Source organism: Schistocerca serialis, chromosome 8 (genome assembly GCF_023864345.2).
Source record: "Schistocerca serialis cubense isolate TAMUIC-IGC-003099 chromosome 8, iqSchSeri2.2, whole genome shotgun sequence".
Classification (NCBI taxonomy): Eukaryota; Metazoa; Arthropoda; class Insecta; order Orthoptera; family Acrididae; genus Schistocerca; species Schistocerca serialis.
In genome coordinates, this window is record NC_064645.1 from 370,401,651 (window position 1) to 370,420,810 (window position 19,160).

The following is a 19,160-nucleotide window of genomic DNA, read 5'->3' on the forward strand; positions in this document are numbered from 1 at the left end:
ACGTGGCTGCTGCCGGGCCGCGGCCCACCGAGAGACCCCCGTCGGGCCACGCCAACTCCGCCACCTCTGAAATTAGAATATTTTCAGGGCGCTACAACTCGCCCGTTACCTCACAAGCAGGAGATTCATGCGTGGTAGATTTGTGAGCAATTTGATCATCATAATGTTTCACACAGTCTACACACATGTCAAATAATTACTCTCATTTTTAGATCCCACAGTGAACTGTATTGCAAGAGGTGTCTACTTCATAATCAGAGGCTATAAAGTATGAAATCACACCTATTTGAAACATGCACTCATGACGATAATAATAATAAAAAGCAGTCATATATCCTATTAGCTTTGTGAGCAAAATTGGTGTAGTTTTGAGAGAACTATCGCCAGCCAAACTTAAACCAGATACAGTACTCCTTGTAACAGAACCTCCTATAAGACATTACCGCATCTCTCTCTCTCACTTCTGATATATCGAAAAACAATTGTCGTCTGCGTGTTGTCACTGAGCATATCACATGCACTGTACGCTCAACTGGAGCTGGAGGACAGTGCTCGAAGTCCTTTTTGGAGATTTGCACAAAATTTTATTATCTGTACTGGAGAAAGACGATATCCAGCAAACTATTAATCATACGAAAGGCTCCTGTATTATTCCTTCATATGCAGTGCAAAAAATAAATAAATAAATAAAGATTCATTCCATTTATCCCAATCGCAGTTTTCCAAGTCTAATCCGTACCTTCCCTTACGACAGGATATAGTGATTTTCTTTGCACATGTCAGAACACCCACATACTTTATAAGACTGCTGTTGAAGGCGAATTTCTCACGCATCCCCTACTAGTGCTAAATATAATACTTCAGCGATAAATAAATGCTAGCGACACGAAATAATACCGAGAGAAAATCAGCTAGAGGTGGACATGTCTCATAATTTTTTTCCTTGCGTGTGGTACCACTGTGTCTTAGAAAGAGAGGCGTAATCCTCTTACAAGCTGCCAGATGTTAAAAACACGATCGCAACGGCCATGTTACTGTCACATGCGGTCTTGATTCTACAGGTGCTCATTAGTATCGCTAACGATGTCCATGTTAAAGCCTATACAAGCCTTATGTATAGAGGTATGGCATTATCTCCGAAAGGAGTGGTTTTTCTACACAAGAACCTCGACATTGAATAAAGACAGTGATCGCTGGAGTGTCTATTAAAAGACCGACAGTGCTGTTACACATTGCCCACGGAACTTGTAATAAAATCACCGAATTTAGAAAGTGATTCGGGTAAGGAACGTGGCGTGAAACCGGTATCTGCAAGTCCCTCATGCCACAGATAGATATTTCTCTAGTATTTGTAATGCATTCTGTCACGATGTGACGTCAGAGGTTCTGCGATATAGCCACAGGGTTATAGGCGACGGTTGATTTTAAATGATCACATACAGTATATAGTGTGTTGATTGAGGTTGTAAGGACTGTACACTGGTTTCACAGGTCTCTAGCGCTACGTTTTCCGCTAGAAATGCTCTTAGCGGTTTGGAATCAATCTTTCCATTCAACCTCATACCTGCCTTCTATCCTATGGAGAAGTCTTTTACTGATTACTGCCACTCGTGAATCATATTCGTGGCACTCTCATATCTCGAAACGAGTCACGTTTTTCGAACCTTCCTATTACAGTTAAATTCCAATGTGGTTTTAGATAGTCCCTATTGATTTTGTAATGGCTCCTCAGACTCTGACCGCCATCCATGCAGCTTTGCGCATGTGATCTTTCCAGTTTAAGCCGGAACGGAGCATAAGTTGGCGAGAGCTCTTTCTACCACATTTTGAAACCTGTGTAAAAACAGAGTGAGATGAATTAATGCAACAGAACCGTGTTTTGCCACTCTGTGGACATGTTGTCGTAGCTCAGCCAACCATGTAAAATGTGTAAGGTCAGCACCAAATGGATCCTGCTCCCACAACACAAGGTAGTATAAAAGAGAGTACAAAAGGTTATGGTGGTGTTCCTCATCGGGAAAATTAGGAAGACTTAAAATCATACATGTACTGCAGGCCATCCAAGGCAGATACACTTCCCTCAGGGCCCATTCATGTCTATCACCCAAACATCTTATCATCGTTATTATGTACCATCTAACAAAGGAAAATTATGATCTATAAAAGCTCTGCTAACTTCATCTGATACAGAACTCAAAGAGAGTTTTAAAAATGGTTCAAATGGCTCTGAGCACTATGGGACTTAACTTGTGAGGTTATTAGTCCCCTAGAACTTAAAAATACTTAATCGTAACTAACCTAAGGACATCACACACATTCATGCCCGAGGCAGGATTCGAACCTGCGATCGTAGTGGTCGTGCGGTTCCAGACTGTAGCGCCTAGAACTGCTCGGCCACTCCAGCAGGCAGAGATTTTTACTCAATCTTTTTATATTGAATACAATTACCATTGTATGTCGACTTCGAGCATATGCAGCAATCCTATGAAATATACAGATATTCATCCATTGGAGCAGGCAGCCAGTGACCGAAGTCTCTTGCACAGACCAGTGGAAAGTTTCATCGACTGTACTGTACTAGCACCATTTACGACAGATTATCAGTCGCAAGAGAGGTTCCCTGTTTTGTCGATTGATTCACTGCTTTTTCTGCTGTAACACGCTTTGTACACTGTCGTACATTTTGTTTCTCCTCTGCGACTTCGAGGTCTGTGTCAGGTTCTAAATTGACACCAACACGTTTTGATCCACTGGCTCTCACAGAAAACAAGACAACATACAGTGTAAATCATGCTGTTGCTGCTGCTCCCACAACACATACACAATGGGTGATTGAAATACAAGACAGTCACAACATAAGGAAAGAATTTTGAGGCATTGTGGAGCGTTTCCGAACTTCTGTCTGAAGATGATTGACGACCTCTACATTTAAACTCATCACTCACAGTGACGGGATAGCTGATGGCGCTGTGTTCCGTTTGATTGATTTCTCAAGTTGCTGCCTTGTATCTGTTTCGGTGCTAGCCATCCCTGGAAGGTGTTGCCCGTTCCACCAAGACTCTTTCTTCATCTCAAACAAGCGATGTCAGTCAACCATTAGGTGGTAATCAACAGCTTACCAGTGGACGGATGGGGTGGAGAAGATAGCGTCGATGTACTGCAATAATAAGCATCACAGTTGATAGTGCGATCAATTTTAGCAGTTTCACCGTAATATCAGCGCCGACCAACGACGCGGCAGCATGCTTCCCTATATCTGTAACATCGCTAAACGCCTCCTTCACTAATTTGTGAGTACCACCGGGAATGTAAATAGATGACAGTGCAGTACGTTCATTCATTGTTAATTCCCGAACATATACACACAAGTATATCAGACAGTCACCTATATATTTATAGCACTTCGATCATAGTGCGTAATTCACGATCTTGCTCTATGTGGATGGGAGTCACAGGGCATGCTCGCATTTTTGGGATAAATTTAGAGACAGGAAGGTCCCCTTGCATTGTCTTTGAGCAACGCTCCCTGCAGCGCTAGCACCGATTTAATGTGCAGTTGATCAGAAGTAGACTGCTACATTCCACGTTTCGTGATGGAACAGTGCGAGCCGAGGCTGTGACTGCTGTCCAGCACCCATCCAAGGGAACAAGATTTCTCCAGATTCGCGAAAGTCGAGGAGGTTAGCACTCCTTATCGGTGTAGGTATGAAACTGTTGTGATGGTATAACAGACGATTAGGAAAAAGAAACGGATGGTTTTTATGCATGAAGGTTCTTCAAACGGTCAGAGTTTGCAACATTTTACGTAAATCAACTGCGCTATCAATTCTAAGATATTGTTCTAGTGTGTAGGGTCATTGCCAAGAAGGCACAGGTAAGAGAGAATATGAAAACATGCTTTCGTACGGCTACAAGGTTCTGCACTTAAAACACAATGTAATGTTGATGCATTAATTTGTTCCGAAAGCGGTCCTGATGTTCAAGACAATGAAAGCGGGTTAAAAGCTGAGAGCTATCTGGGGAAGTTAACCTTGCATTACTGAGCAACTGTTTCACCAAGTATCCAGTCTAGCTTGCCAAATTCCCAACCAGATTAACATTAATTATAATCTTTTAGTAGTCATCTTACGATAACCGGTGATATATATATATATATATATATATATATATATATATATATATATATATATATATATATATATATAAAGACAATTTAAGTAAAAAGAAATAAATCAGTTTGTATTTGGACATTTATTTTAACATTCATCATTGTTCCGTTAAAATGTCAGCACATTAAACTTGATTCATAACTAAACTGGTGCCTTATTTAGGATTGTGAAAATGAGAGTTTGTAATCTACGGAACACATCAAATATGGAGCCAAGATTGGGAGACTGCATACAACACTGCATTCATAAAATAACACACGAAGAACGTTGAAACATATGCAAGAGGAAATTAACCACAACCAACCGATTCGATTTGCACCCAAAGAAGTTACGTTCGTAGCGCAATCCTGTACCTCATGAAATTACCACACACTGGTATACTAAATTCATACTAACTCTCTGTGAAATTTTCCCGAAAAGAATAGCTTTGGGCTACGTTGATGATTACACTAGATGCTTCACGTGGTCAACCTGGTTTACACAAAGAGTATAATTCCACAATAATTTTGATAATTAAAATAAATTACATCGAAACACAAATTACAAAAGAAAAACCTCGATCTGGTTACAGTCGTCTTCCTATTAACCTGATGGGTCAAACAATTGCATAAGCAAGTGGTACTGGTCTCACAAAGTACACCCCACGCGGGTTGAACATAAAGAAAAGTTGCTATATTGAAAAGTATTGTCAAGACGTGACGTTATAAGCTCACGCACATTCGCATTTAAGATTGATGATCTTAGTTAGAGTAACGGATCATCCACACATTGTTCCACTTTACTCACAAAGTAGTGACAAAGCAACTACTGGAAGATATTTTGAACTTCACACTCGAATTACACTGCGTTGCAATTTAAGATAACATTATATATTTTAGATCTAAACCTGAAACAAAGGTGATTAAATTTTCAGTTAGGCTGAACTTAAGAAATCCATTGTCCTATGGACTTAGCGGAGACGCGCTTAGCCGGAGATCTTACCACTCCAGACGCACGCCGCGGACCGACTCCCGTGGGTCCCTACCAAGGGTGCTCCCAGATACAAAATGGAAGTGACCAGAGAGGCAGCTTCCTACACCAACATGACAAGGGATGGACAGGAACATACTAAGAATAGAAACATCCTTGCTTTTAGAAATCGTAGCTACCTGTTCCGACGTTGGTCCTACTGTTCTCTAGCAGACAGGCTTGTCTGCTACCATCAAGCATGCAACTAGAAATACATTTGCTCATTCATCCTTTCACACAGAAGAGAAGGGGGATGACAGTATCTTATCATATACATTATATAAAAGAAAGCGGATGTAGGTTCCGTATGAGACTGTGTGACATGAATTACAAATAAACTGTGTTTTCAAGTGTAGTAGCGTGACATATAGTTCTTGATTATGTGTAAAAGTAGCACATTCCACTGCTCAGTCTCCTCCCAGATGGTCAGAAACATCACAGTAAATTTAGAAGTGGAATGTATGCCGTAAATGACAACAGTTTTAAAAAATTAACGTGAAGGGAAACCAACAGAGACCTTTCAACAATGTTGAGTAGTTGCTGTTTCCGACCAATTTTTCGTATGGAAAGCAACGCTGTTACTATTCCAATGTAAGAAATATATAGAAATATATTTCCAGAGCAAGTTTCTCTCCGAGAAGCTATGGTGACAAATTGTAAAACGAAAAACTTCTTCCTTAAAAGATCGATTCCTTGTGATGTATGTACAATGTAGCTTTCCAGAGGTGTACAGTGCCCGCTGCTCACATCCGATCACGGCTCAGAAACTGTACTATGCTCGCCTCAGTCCTATATAAAATGATCTCTGCCGGCAGGAGTGGCCGAGTGGTTCTAGGCGCTACAGTCTGGAGCCGCGAGACCGCTACGGTCGCAGGTTCGAATCCTGCCTCGGGCACGGATGTGTGTGATGTCCTTAGGTTCGTTAGGTTTAAATAGTTATAAGTTCTAGAGGACTGATGACCTCAGAAGTTAAGTCCCATAGAGCTCAGAGCAATTTGAGCCATTTTTGAAAATGACCTTTAGTAGCAAAGAATGTCTCTTACAAGAAAGAGACAAACCTATAGAAGAGGCGTTTGACATGTGAAATTACACGTCATGCCGCCACTAACTCTGTAAACAGGACATCTGTCAAGCAGATGTATACACGCGGATTTTAGTACCCCAATATAACCTGTCGCTGACTTAGAATCATCGTAGTTGTGAAACTGAAGACACGATTTTATGTCCAGGATAGGGCAGTGCAATGGAGTACGTCGCATAAATCTTCGTTCCTCTAGAAGAATGTGTCGAAAGAGGATGGAAATCCTCTGATGACTGGGAGGTTTGGTGTTAACGAGCGCAAGTAGACAGTGCTCTACATCACACACATATGACGAAGTTGTATGCGAGTCGAACGCAGGTTACGTCACACAAGTGATGCATCCCGACAGAACAAAGGCATGACCTACACCAACATGTCCCTCTCTTTCTAGAATGCATCATCAGTCTACCATGAAACCCTACCTCCTTACAATTCCCCCTCAACCGATCACTCCATCCAATCTCGGTCATTCTTGAACGCATATGCAAGGAAGTTGAGAGACAGGTGGTTCTCTTTTTTTCCAGGTAAACATCAAAGACAGCAGTCGAATAGCGTGTATCACAATTACCTCATAGCTCATACGGTACCATGTTGCCTTGAGGAAAAAGGCAAGACTGTTTCATCAGTTCCCGGTGCTTCCACCTCAACATTTTCTCGTATTCCTCTTACTGTCGTATACTCGCAGATATCGTTAGCGATTCTTGTGGGCACCTGTAGAACTAAGACCGCATGTGACCGTAACATGGGCGTTGCGATCGTATCTTTAACATCTGGCGGCTTGTAGGACGATTACGCCTCTCCTTCTAAGACAGAGAGCAACCACGAACTGGAAAAAATAACTTATGAGACATGTCCACCCACCGCTGATTTTCGCTCATCGACAGCATTTATGCATTGGCTAAATATCATATACTTAGTAGTAGTTGAGTGCTCGAAATATTCGTCTTGAGCAGCAGTCTTACAAAGTATGTGGGTGTTCCGGCATGTGGAACGAAAGTGACAATGTCCTGTGGTAAGGGAAGGTATGGATTTAACTTGGAAAACTGCAATAGCGATGAGGGGAATGAAAGATCTTTTTGACACTGCTTCTGAAGGAACAATACAGGAACCCTCTCGTATAAATAATAGTTTGCTGCATATGACCTTCCTCCAATAAAGACAAGAAAATTTTGTGCAGATCTGCACAAAGAACTTCGAGCACTGGCCTCCGTCTCCAGTAGAGAGATACGGTGTATGTAATATGCTCAATGACAACATGCAGACGGTAACTGTTTTTCGATATATCGGAAGAGAGAGAGACGCAGTAAAACTTATAGGAGTTTTGTTACAAGGAGTGTATAATTGGTTAAAGTTTGGATGCAGATATTTTTCTCAAAACTACACCGATTTTTGCTCAAAAAGCTAGTACGATATTGCTGTCTATTCTCTTTATTTTGTTATTATTATCGTCACGACTATATGTTTAAAAAATAGGGGTTATTTCATATTCATAACCTCTAACTATGAAGTAGACACCTCTTGAAATATAGTTCATTGTGGAATCTAAAAATGATAGTGGTTTCTTTTCCGGCACGTGAATAGATTGCGTGAAATGTTGTGATACTCAAATTGCTTACAAAACTAGAATGCAAGAATAGGAAGAGACGCCTGGTAAAATCTTAGAGGAGGTTCTATTATAAGACACGTCCCACGATTTGTTTCGTAAACGCGTTCATGATATAGCATCGCAACGGTAAAACGAGACCTGGCATAGTCCTCTTGAATTGTATATGCTTGTTGTCGAACATAAAATTATTCTTTTTTTTTTTTTTGCAACTTATGAGCTAATGCAGTGAACGATTGTATTCTCTAATGTTATTTCACATGTCTGGTCTGTATTACACACTTGATCGTCTGTGATCGGGAGCAGTGCACTTCGGTCGATGTCGCAAAATAATGAGATGCGAATTGTATCCTGCAGTTGAATGTAAAAACTATACTGATTTTACTCATGAAACTAAAAGAAAATGGACTGCCCCTATTTCTGTGGAATGAGGACATTTATTATTGTCCCGATTGTTTTTTCCTTTTTTAATATATGCTTTATTATAAGAGACACGTTGATGTTCAATAGAAATGTTACAGTCCAGTGATAAGGAATGGCGTTGTGGCCGAGTTCCCTAAGAGGTCACGGGTGTCCCTTTATACAAATAACCTTTGGTCAGGATAGCCGTGATTTATCATGGTTTGTTTCTGAGGGATGCCGGCGTCATGCTGTATTGCAAGTGTACCTTTTGTCGGCTTCGATAATGCTGACTATCCAGTGGCGTGCTCGCTGGGGTGTATCGTACTGAAGGCACTGACTGCTGTGAGAGGCTGCGGTCGCTTAAGCTAGAAGGCCTCCTGTTTCCCAAGCAGGCGACTTTTGAAAGAGCCATCTGAATCGGTCTCCAGATTATCGTTGTTGATCCAGAGGGGTCCAGTCTTTCTGAGAAATACGTATAACGGATTGCAAGAAATAGTTGCTTGATGTTAAATACAGTAATTGTCCTCCATCTCAGAATGTCAGGATGCTAGGGACGAAGGGTGGGCTGAGGGGAGGGGGGGGTGGTGTTTCTACTGGGGATGGTCGACAGACACTTCCGCACCCCGACTAAAATTTCGTTTCTGTGTTGGCTAAGTTTCGCCGCCTCATGACAGGCTGCATGCTGAAAAAGACCGCGGAGGGTAGCAGAAGGCCTGATGAGGCTACTGACTGTAGAGGGATGGCAGTGGAGCCGCTGAAAAACAGAAAAGCGCTTTGTGCAGCAGCTAGCCATTTGAAAAAGTGATCCGGAGCTTTCTCCATAATTTCGTTGTTGCTCCAGAGAGGTCCAATCTTTCTGAGAAATACGTTTAACAAAGTGCAAGAAAGTGATATGTTGACGTTAAATAAAAGTGTTCTCCATCGCAGAATGACAGGCCTATTGGACGTGTTGGGAGCATGACTACTCCGTGGGTTGTCGCCCCCGGACTAGGGAGGCGGCGTGTTGGGGATGTGTCGCTACATTTTAGACGAACAAGTTGCACGCAGGGTAGCCGTCCTTTTTTCTCCTACTGTTTATCTGACAAGACATGCTATTTTGTGGTTGAAGGAGCGACGCCTCCAGGTGGTCAGCGTACTCGGGGGTACAGTGGAGGGCCGAGTGCAGCCAGTCACCACAAGGGGATTGCTGTTGGCCGCAGAAATACTATTAGGCACTTGGCAGAGAAGCTGGCCATTTGAAAAACCCTGTGTCCTCCCTGTATGTGGGTGGACTGATGGAGGGTCGGAGGTGGAGGTATGAGGGGAGGTAAGAGTACCTCGATTTTCTGCAGTTTGTCGACGCTTCTCAAGGAGAACACACGTTCAACTACCACCCCTCTGCACTCTTCTGGGACGACAATTTTCCCCATCACATGTGTTGCATTATGACCCGTTCATTATGAGAGGTGATTCCTTTCACGACAATTCTGATTTGTAGTTAGAACTGTAATGCATTTTCTCCATCAGTTGTGGTGGCGTATATTGGCTTCGGCTACCTGAGCTGCAGGGTGCTTTTTGAACAGCTGTAAGCCTTCAGGTAATAAACTTTGTAAGCTCCTGTCCGTCCAACACCAGCATCCCGTCAGTTGAACATATTTCCTGAAAAAAGGAATAAAGATAGTACCTTACCTCCCTGATGGAAACGGCCTTGCTGCTGTGGATACACCGGTCCACGTGAGATCACCGAAGTTAAGCGCTGTCGGGCGTGGATGGCACTTGGATGGGTGACCGTCCCGCCGCCATGGGCTGTTGCCATTTTCCGGGGTGCACTTAGCCACGTGATGCTAATTGAGCAGCTACTAGACCGAATAGTAGCGGCTCTGGTCAGAGAAAACCATCATAACGACCGGGAGAGTGGTGTGCTGACCACACGCCCCTCCTATCCATATCCTCAACTGAGGATCACACGTCGGTCGGATCGTCCTGATGGGCTACTTGTGGCCTGAAGACGGAGTGCTTGCACCCCTGCCTTTTACCCGCCAGTTTGTAGGTGAAGGGCAGAGTTTGAGTGCGTCTGTCACTAGTTTCGAGTGGTATTGCGAAATTTTCATCGAGCAGAGTCACACCAGCTGTATCGTATCGTCAGTTTTTGAGATGCTTTGCAACTTTAGGCCATTCCCACGTGCATTCTGAGAAAAACAGATTACGCCATCTTGGGATGGGTGGACGTTGTCGGGTTGTGGGTTTGCTGAGGTCGTGGAGGGGGGGGGGATTAATCTATTTGATATTAAATGTGCCCTGATGCCCCTGATGCCATGCTACTAGCATATAATTAAAAAAATGATCTCAATAAGGCCATCAGCACTGTTGTCACTACACCATTTATCAGAGTCGAAGATACGCAGTACAGCCTGAAGCTTGCACACCAAACCGCCACAATAGCAAACCCCCACAAGTTGCTCCAGTCACTCAGACTGCCTTAAATCACCGAGAACTGCCCATCTTCATCTGAGGTAGTTGCTTTTACTATGATGACTTGTGACGTTATTATGATGACATCACTGTAGCTCGAATTGTCAGTTTTCAGCATAATTAGCGATAGCTGGCAGATATCTGGTACTGTTCTCACTCAGTTTAGCCCGTTTAACATCGACATAGATAATCTAAAAACATACGTTGTTTATATCATTTCGTTAGTCTTAATCCCATCTACTGCTGGGCTCCACGATACCCAAGACCTGGCCATTAATTTCAGTTCACTTTGCTGCCGGATGCCCTTCTTGTCAAAGTAGTCGCCAGTGCCTAAGGGAGGGAAGTCTTGTGTGTCAGTTGTTCATGAATCGTGTGATCTTCGATCTATACGTTACCGTATTTTAGCTCTTCATGTATCGCAGTCCGTGACACGGACATCGTGCTCCAGCCCTGTGTTGGCCTAAACGAGCGCGGGAAGCCGCCTGGAAACCTCAAGGAAAACTCGAAATCTGTTGATTCATTTTTATAGGTTTTAATTAATTAATACTAATTAACACAAGATGAAACAAGTTAACTGTTTCGAGTTTTTTCTTCTCGTACGTCGACTGACACTCCTCAACTGGTTGAGATTGCTTTATAAGGAAGCTCACAGAAAGGAAGCTGAGCCATGGTCTCGTATCGGACTTCGTGGGATTAGTGCATGGAAGCTATCTGTCGCAAAACCCATTCCAGCATTGCGAGTAAGAGACTGTTGTCAATTCTAATAATTCTTGGGGATACTTCCTGTATGGGAAACCGAACACGAATACTAGGAGTACACAATGACAGCAGGTAAAATACGAAAGCCATTCGGAAAATAAGGTCTGATCGGTCGCGAGACGGAAACCACAGTGAAAATCCGATGAAGCTTTGTACAGACGTGTTGTGCACTGCCTATAGTACGGCTGCTGAACGCGTCACGCACTCTTTTCAGTTCTGAGAGCATAGAGAGCACGTAAAGATGCCTAGAAAGTAGTGTCTCCCGCCAAGTATGAGGTCCTGGTGAGATATTACGCCTGATGTCATGCAGCCCACATAACAAAAGCGTCATGCGTTTCCTTCTCGATGACAGTTCTCGGCCTCACTCTTCAGTGGCAATGAAGATGATCCTGTGACGTTGTGGATTGGGAAGTCTTTGGTCACCCATAATACAGCCCGTAGTTTGCTCTCCATGAGTATCAGCTCTGCTCATTATGCAGGAAACATGTTGGCACAGACAACAAGCTGCAGACCAGCATAGAGAATTGGCAGCAAGCACAGGTGCCTTCCTTCAATGACGAGAGTATTGTAAAGTCAGTACAACGCTACGATAGGTGCCGAAGTCGGAGAGATGACTATGTAGAGAAGTAGCTGGAAGGTGCAGCTAACTGTTCTAAATAACACATTTTTGATTTTTACTGCGGTTTCCATTTCATGACCTATCAGACCTTACTTTCCGAGTAGCCCTCGTATGAAGGCCTGCTGAGAGAGTTCCGCCTGATGCTGCGCAGCCCACATTACGTAGCTGTCATGCGTTTCCTTCTGCAAAACAATTCGCAGCCGCACACTGCAGGGGAAATGAAGATGCTCCTGCAGTGTTTTCGATGAGTAGTGTTTGATCACCCACAATACATCTCCTGAGTTTCATTTCGACTCGCATGAACCGCTGGCTGTGAAGGCTACATTTTGGTACAGACAGTGAACTGTTGACCAGCGCAGATAATTGGAGAATGCACAGCGGCTGTCTTCTATGACGAGGGTATAGGAAAGCTGGTGCAACGCTACGAGAAATTTCTAAGTCGGAGCGACGACTATGTACAGAAGTAGCTGGAAGGTATTGCTAACTGTTGTAAATAAAACATTTCTGATTTTCGTAATAATTCCCTTTTCGCTATTGATAAGACCTTTTTTCCGAAGAACCTTCGTAAATATAAGTAAAAAGACTGATCTGAAAAGAGAGGGATAATTGATGACATACAGATCAAGTGCTTGCAGTTACCGCTGTCGGACAACAGCCGAACTTCTGGCACCAACCTCTGTACACGGAACAATTGCCTCCTGTATGGTATCAACAGGCTACGATATCACAACTACCACAACGCAGACGAGTTAAGGGAATTCTGTCATCTTGCAAGCAAAAAAACACACGACAGATGCAGCCAAGAGGACATAAAAAGCAAAGTAACTGGGATAAATAGGGCGCTCCTAACCTAAAAATTATACTAGTATCATATATAGGCTGTAATTTGAAGAACAAATTTTTGAGAATGTACGTTTTGGGTCACAGCATTTCCCTACCACACCTAAACTGACTGCCACAGTTTTCGTATCCCAAATGGCTTGAATTAAAACACCTTGCCCCAGTTAGCAGCGAAGATAAAATGTTGGTAGGCCATCGGGATCTCATGTTAAGCCTATTATTCTACCCAGTATCAGACACTGTGAATGTACGGACTGCGACCTTACTGGAATGGGACTACTGATTTGAATCGCAGCTGGGGAAAGGTTGTAGAAGACCGAACACGAATAAAAGATTTCGAACTTAACGCAAAGAGATATATCTGAAATTAACACTGAGAAACATACTCTTAGCCGAGCGCAACTTTCACTGGCATAAACACATACACAGAATGCCACATGCATTGACCAATAACCGCCAAATTTAAGAATGCCACATGCATTGACCAATAACCGCACAAATTTAACTCGAGAACAGATCGGAGAGAAAATGCCGAACGAGAGACCTATATCTACACAAATTTAGCTAGAGAACAATTAGAAGTGAAGATACTGAACCATGAATATTAGGTTTCGGCAACAGAAAGGAAATGGCAGACTACGGTGAAGCCTAGCGAATGGCGGGAGCTGCTGTTGTCCTGTAGTACCGTAAAATGGCGATCGAAACAGAGAATCGTTACTAGACTGTACCTGAAGTAACGAGGAGTTTAACGTTCTGTAGTATGGAGGAGAGTACGTACCGACAAGAGGTGGTCGTGGGCGAGACGGAGGCTGGTAGAGCTTCCAAGAAGACGTTGCCGGATGTGGGATGAAGCGACGGTGTTCAGGGATGTTGTCAGCTAATCAGCACCTCACACTAGTGTGCCTACGGCTGAAAAACGTTGTTCTGGTGACAACTTTCTGTGTGGTCAAGCGGTCAAATCTAGTCTGCTGGGCCACAGAGTCACAGCTTCATTTCTGCACAAGAGGATTCCTAACCTGACGCAGTCTCGGTAGTTGGGACGGTTGGCTTTTCTGTATTCGTGCACGCCTCAAGACCGAGAACAATCTCTATTGAAACTTGAATCATCTTAACGGCCACAGCCATGATGCACAGTTTATTAAGTCCTCCCAAAATGACGGCAACTGAAACCTATTAAAATTTTGAATCCTCTGAATGTAGAAAATTGTTATTGCAAGGTTTATTTTGTCTCCATAATTACTTAAGTGCTTTGTTTCGCTGTTGAATCATTGGAAACTTCCAAATGAAATCGATAAGCAAATTATGAACAGAGCAGCATTCTGCTCCTCATCAAAAGATCCCACATCTTTCCCCTGATTTCATATTCAATAATGACTTCTCGACCCATTCTTGGCTTCCAGCATTGCTCCGCCACTCATGTGCTCGTCACTGCCCATGGTGACCTTAGTAGGGTACATAACACGATGTGTTATAACTGCAGTATCCCTCGTAAGAATATATTGCCTACATGAATCAGTCAATAAAAGCACGATAACATTAGTAAATCGAGACGAACAAGAAATATTGGACATATATGTAGAGAACAAGAATTCTGACAAACATATTCGCAATATTTTCTCAATGATTTCATGGAGCCTGCAGCTGCCATTCCATTTATTTCATATACGACCGCACATTCGGCCTTAGGACATAATTTCAACGGAAGCATTGTACATTGGATACATTAGTGACACTTCTGATATTTATATAGGCACAACTCATTTATATATATGGCATAATGACATAATGCTGTACAATCGCATGCCATCCTAGTTGAAACAGGTGCGAAATTTACAAAAGTTTAAAGTGAAATTGAAAGAGTACTTGCTTGACCACTGCTTCAATACTGTTACCGAGTTTTTAGAGTACCAGAAAAATATAGTGCAACTGCACAAATATTCTTAACCAATCTATTGTTTTATATCGTTATATTAATTTTTTCATCAATATTCAACATGTATTGAATAATTTTTAATTATATATCTTTTCAAAATAACAATGTTTACTGTACTAACCTGACTTGTCCTACATCGTTTGTGCAAAATATGTACCTAAACACGATTTACAGGACCAATAAAGAAATATATATATATATATATATATATATATATATATATATATATATATATATATATAAACAAGGTGCATTATAGCTTATTTTATGGTCTACTTAGTAGTACATTACGTCATGTACGTCCTTGATCCTATGACTTCTTGTAATGGTCATAAAATAGATTAGAAAGGTTTTTCATTATTTTAGGAGCACATCGCTTTCTAGCATTTGTTACAAAGCTCTTTTATATAATGTTGTTGCTTTGACTTACTTAGCAGTAAGATGATTATAATTATTGTACAGAAATTTGTTAATTTAGATACATATGTGTTTGTTCACATTTATATTTAAGTTGTTGCACATCATTGGTGTAAATATGACTGTAAGTAATTTCTTTAAAGTAACTTGCAAATATTAGCCCTGTTATTGTGAGCGCAAGTCATTTTTGATTAGATCCCAGTACTACACTATACTGGTGTGTAAAAGTACTGTAAACTATGAGTACCGAGTAAAAACTGCTTTATGGTTGGTTGATCTTCCGCATTACAAACAAATTTATTAACGAGTGTAGCGATAATTTTACATTCTTTGGTTGTGTAATGCTCCATCGTAGAACTAGTCTAGGAATATCACATTCCGCAGGTCTTTTGCTCATTTAAAAACCTGTCTGACTCGTTTTCTAGAGGGACGTAAATTTCAATTTCCTCGATTACATTCATGATTTATTTCTTTCCTTTCTGTAACTAACGTTTGAAGTATTAGGTATTTAGTGGTTCGTGTCTCTTAAGTGTGCAGCAAAGGTTGAAGGCTTAGTGTCACTTACTGTCGTGCGTTCTTTTCAACAGTGTGTTAACTTTCCTTCCTGTCTGTCCAATATAAAATTTTCAGCATTCTTCACAGTTAATTTTATAGATTCCTGACTGTGAAAATGGCTCTGATTTCCTTGGCTCGGGTTTCAGTAAACGTTGTAGGCTAGCAGTACTTCTGCAGTTACTGTATAATTTTGTATTCTTGAAACATCGAGTAATTTTGTAGGAAACAATACCTAGGTATGGCCATAATAGAACTGTTTTTCTATGGTTCGTTTGAGTGTCTCGTTAATGTTATTCACCTACGGGATTGGCATATGTTTGATTGGTTTTCTTTTTGAATAATGCTCTGACTAAGTTTTTCGGATAACCGTTGTTTGTAGCCATGTTTCGGAGAAAATTTAGTTCTTTCTTAACCTTTTTTATTCAGCGGTAAAGTCGGTGTATCACAGAAAAAAAATATGCGGGCTTCTGTGTTCTTGCCTGGCTTCGTCGGTTGTGGATAGTTACGTCTGTTGCCGTTAGTTTACGGAAGATATGAAATTGTGTTCAGATTTTTCGTTTCAGATTTTTAAATCCTGAATGTTTATTTTTTTTTTTTTCTCCTTCTATAGTGAAATTAATTTTCACGTAAACAGTTGAATTCTGAATGCATAATTTGACTCTCTTCTATTGTGCCATCGAATAGGATTAAAACGTCATCTACCTGCCTATAGTAATAATAAAGTTTTTGAGTGTTTGAGTTAAACTGTTAAAAATTTTTCTTGTCAGGTGTTAACGAAAATATCAGCTCATGTAACCGCTAAGCATGATTACGCCATACCATCTTTCTGGTGATAAATTTTGATCTGGAATGAGAAGTAACTGCAGGAAGTTAATAACTATCGGCGTTATACATAACTGGAATGTTTGTACTTATTTTAGACACATCGAATGATACGAGTGTTTCATTTTCTGGTATTTTTATATACTCCTTATGGAGTATGTTAAGTTTTTTAATGTCATCATGTGCTGGGCTATTAACCACGTTAAAGCTGGGTGAATCGGGATATATTCTTTATGTATCCTGGACTGGGCACGCAGTGATGGTGTTGTTGGAGTCATTATTGTCGAATCCTTTATGACTTTTTTCTGTGAGTATGACGTTACATCCTGTTAGTGCTTTTTTAAATTGTGCATTAAATTTTTTGACTGGATCTCAGTCGATAATTTTAATATTATTTTGATCGACAAATTCTAGTACCTTTCCATTGTAATCTTGTTGTGGCATAATCGTCAACGTATTTGCTTTATCCGATGTTACACTAACTGTTTTATGTTCTACAAGCTAGTTATTAACATGGCGTATGATGCTACTGAGGTCAACGGCCTTGCCGCAGTGGTCACACCGGTTCCCGCCAGATCACGGAAGTTAAGCGCTGTCGGACTGGGCTAGCACTTGGATGAGTGACCTGCGAAATGGGACATTCCTAGACCACTTTTTACCAGCTTTACGACAAAGCATTACAGACCCATAGAATGTAAAACTATCTTTACACTCATTGATAAATGTGAAACTCCACGCAACCATAAATCAGTTTTTATTCGATTCCCATATTTTTCAGCACGGTCTCATTAGAGTACTGTGATTGATTTTAGATATAAGATCTCCCAAAATAACAGAACAGGCACGTAGAAGTTACTTTAAAGAAATTACGTACAGTAATTTTTAAATCAATGATGAACGATAGTAAAATATAATTGAGAACAAAGGCATATGTAGGTTGATTATCAAATTTCTGTAAAGTAATTACAATCTGGCTAGTGATAAGTGCATTAAAACAACCATCTTATATAAAAGAGCTTTGCAACAATTACTGAAAGTAACGTGCACCTAAAATAGCGAAAATCCTTCCGAAATTATTTTATGACCGTTATATGCAGTCACAGGAGCAAGGACGTGCATGGCGTAATATACTACTTAAGAGTCATCCATACAGTAAGCTATAAGGCGCCTATTATATTTACAGATAGGACTTGTTCCTATGTTAAAACCACAAGTGTCACTAACGTCTTCACTATATAATGCTTGCCCTGTAGGTACTTAAAAGTGGTCTAAGGCCGAAACTGTACAATCGTGCATGAAACCAAGAGAAAGGTTGCTGAAGGCATCACGAAATCATTCAAGAAATTCATTCATGCAGACCATATTACAGTGAAATTGTATTCAAAACAAATGTCCTCATTCGACAGTAACGTTGTTTCATTTCATTTGGACTTGCTAGCAAGAGGACTGAAAAAAAGCTATAAGAACATCATAAGTATATTTAAAGTCTGCCCAGGTGTAACGACGAGGAATACTTTCTTTCAAAATATGCCATATTTACAACATGAATTACTACAAAGCAAGATTAAGAAAAGCTCTTACTCCCAAAAAAAGCTCTTACTCCCAAGAGGTATGGATAGTGAGTAGCACTCATGAAACTTCTGGCGAAGACGAAGGTTTCTTCAAAAAGAAGGAAAACACTATTATGTTAAGTGGTAAAAAGAATCACTTGTCAGACGGTCGGTGTGGCCGAGCGGTTCTAGGCGCTACAGTCTGGAACCGCTACGGTCGCAGGTTCGAATCCTGCCTCGGGCATGGATGTGTGTGATGTCCTTAGGTTAGTTAGCTTTAAGTAGTTCAAAGTTCTAGGGGACTGATGACCCCAGGAGTTAAGTCCCATAGTGCTGAGAGCCATTTGAACCATTCTTTTTGGCGTGTGCGAGAGGGGTTTGAGGTGGAAATTTCCTTCCATGCTTACTCATATGGCACAATGGGGCTTACAGGTGCACTTGGCATAGCACTACTCAGTCGGCCAGAAGTGGGGATGATGCCCGCGTACGTCGACAGCCGAAAGCTGGGACAGTACACTTAAGAGCGCTGCCTGCCGTGTCGTGAGCGGCTCTCCCAGTGACGCCGGAGGATGGCGAAAGGGACAGGCCGCCCGACAGTGTTGGAGACGCAGGCGGGTCTCCTGTTTGCGGAACCACCCCTTCCATTTGGCAGAAACTTGAAGCCGCCCAGTCTCACACCAGACCACGAGCGGGCTCTCCTACCACCCTGCCTTTGACGTAGTTGCTCTCCATCGTCAGCCGCACCGGTCTGTTACAAGTCTGTTACTGGCGGGAGCAGCAATTTCTCAAATCAGGAACCACTTATGTCTTCACTTAATCTCTTTTGTGATGCTCAACTCGTCATTGACCGTGGTGGCTTGCTGGCGTTAGCTCCGCACCAAGTAGAGAGTAATTTACTGTTCTGAACTTAATAACTGCTCATAGTTTCACACATTAATATAATTATACTGG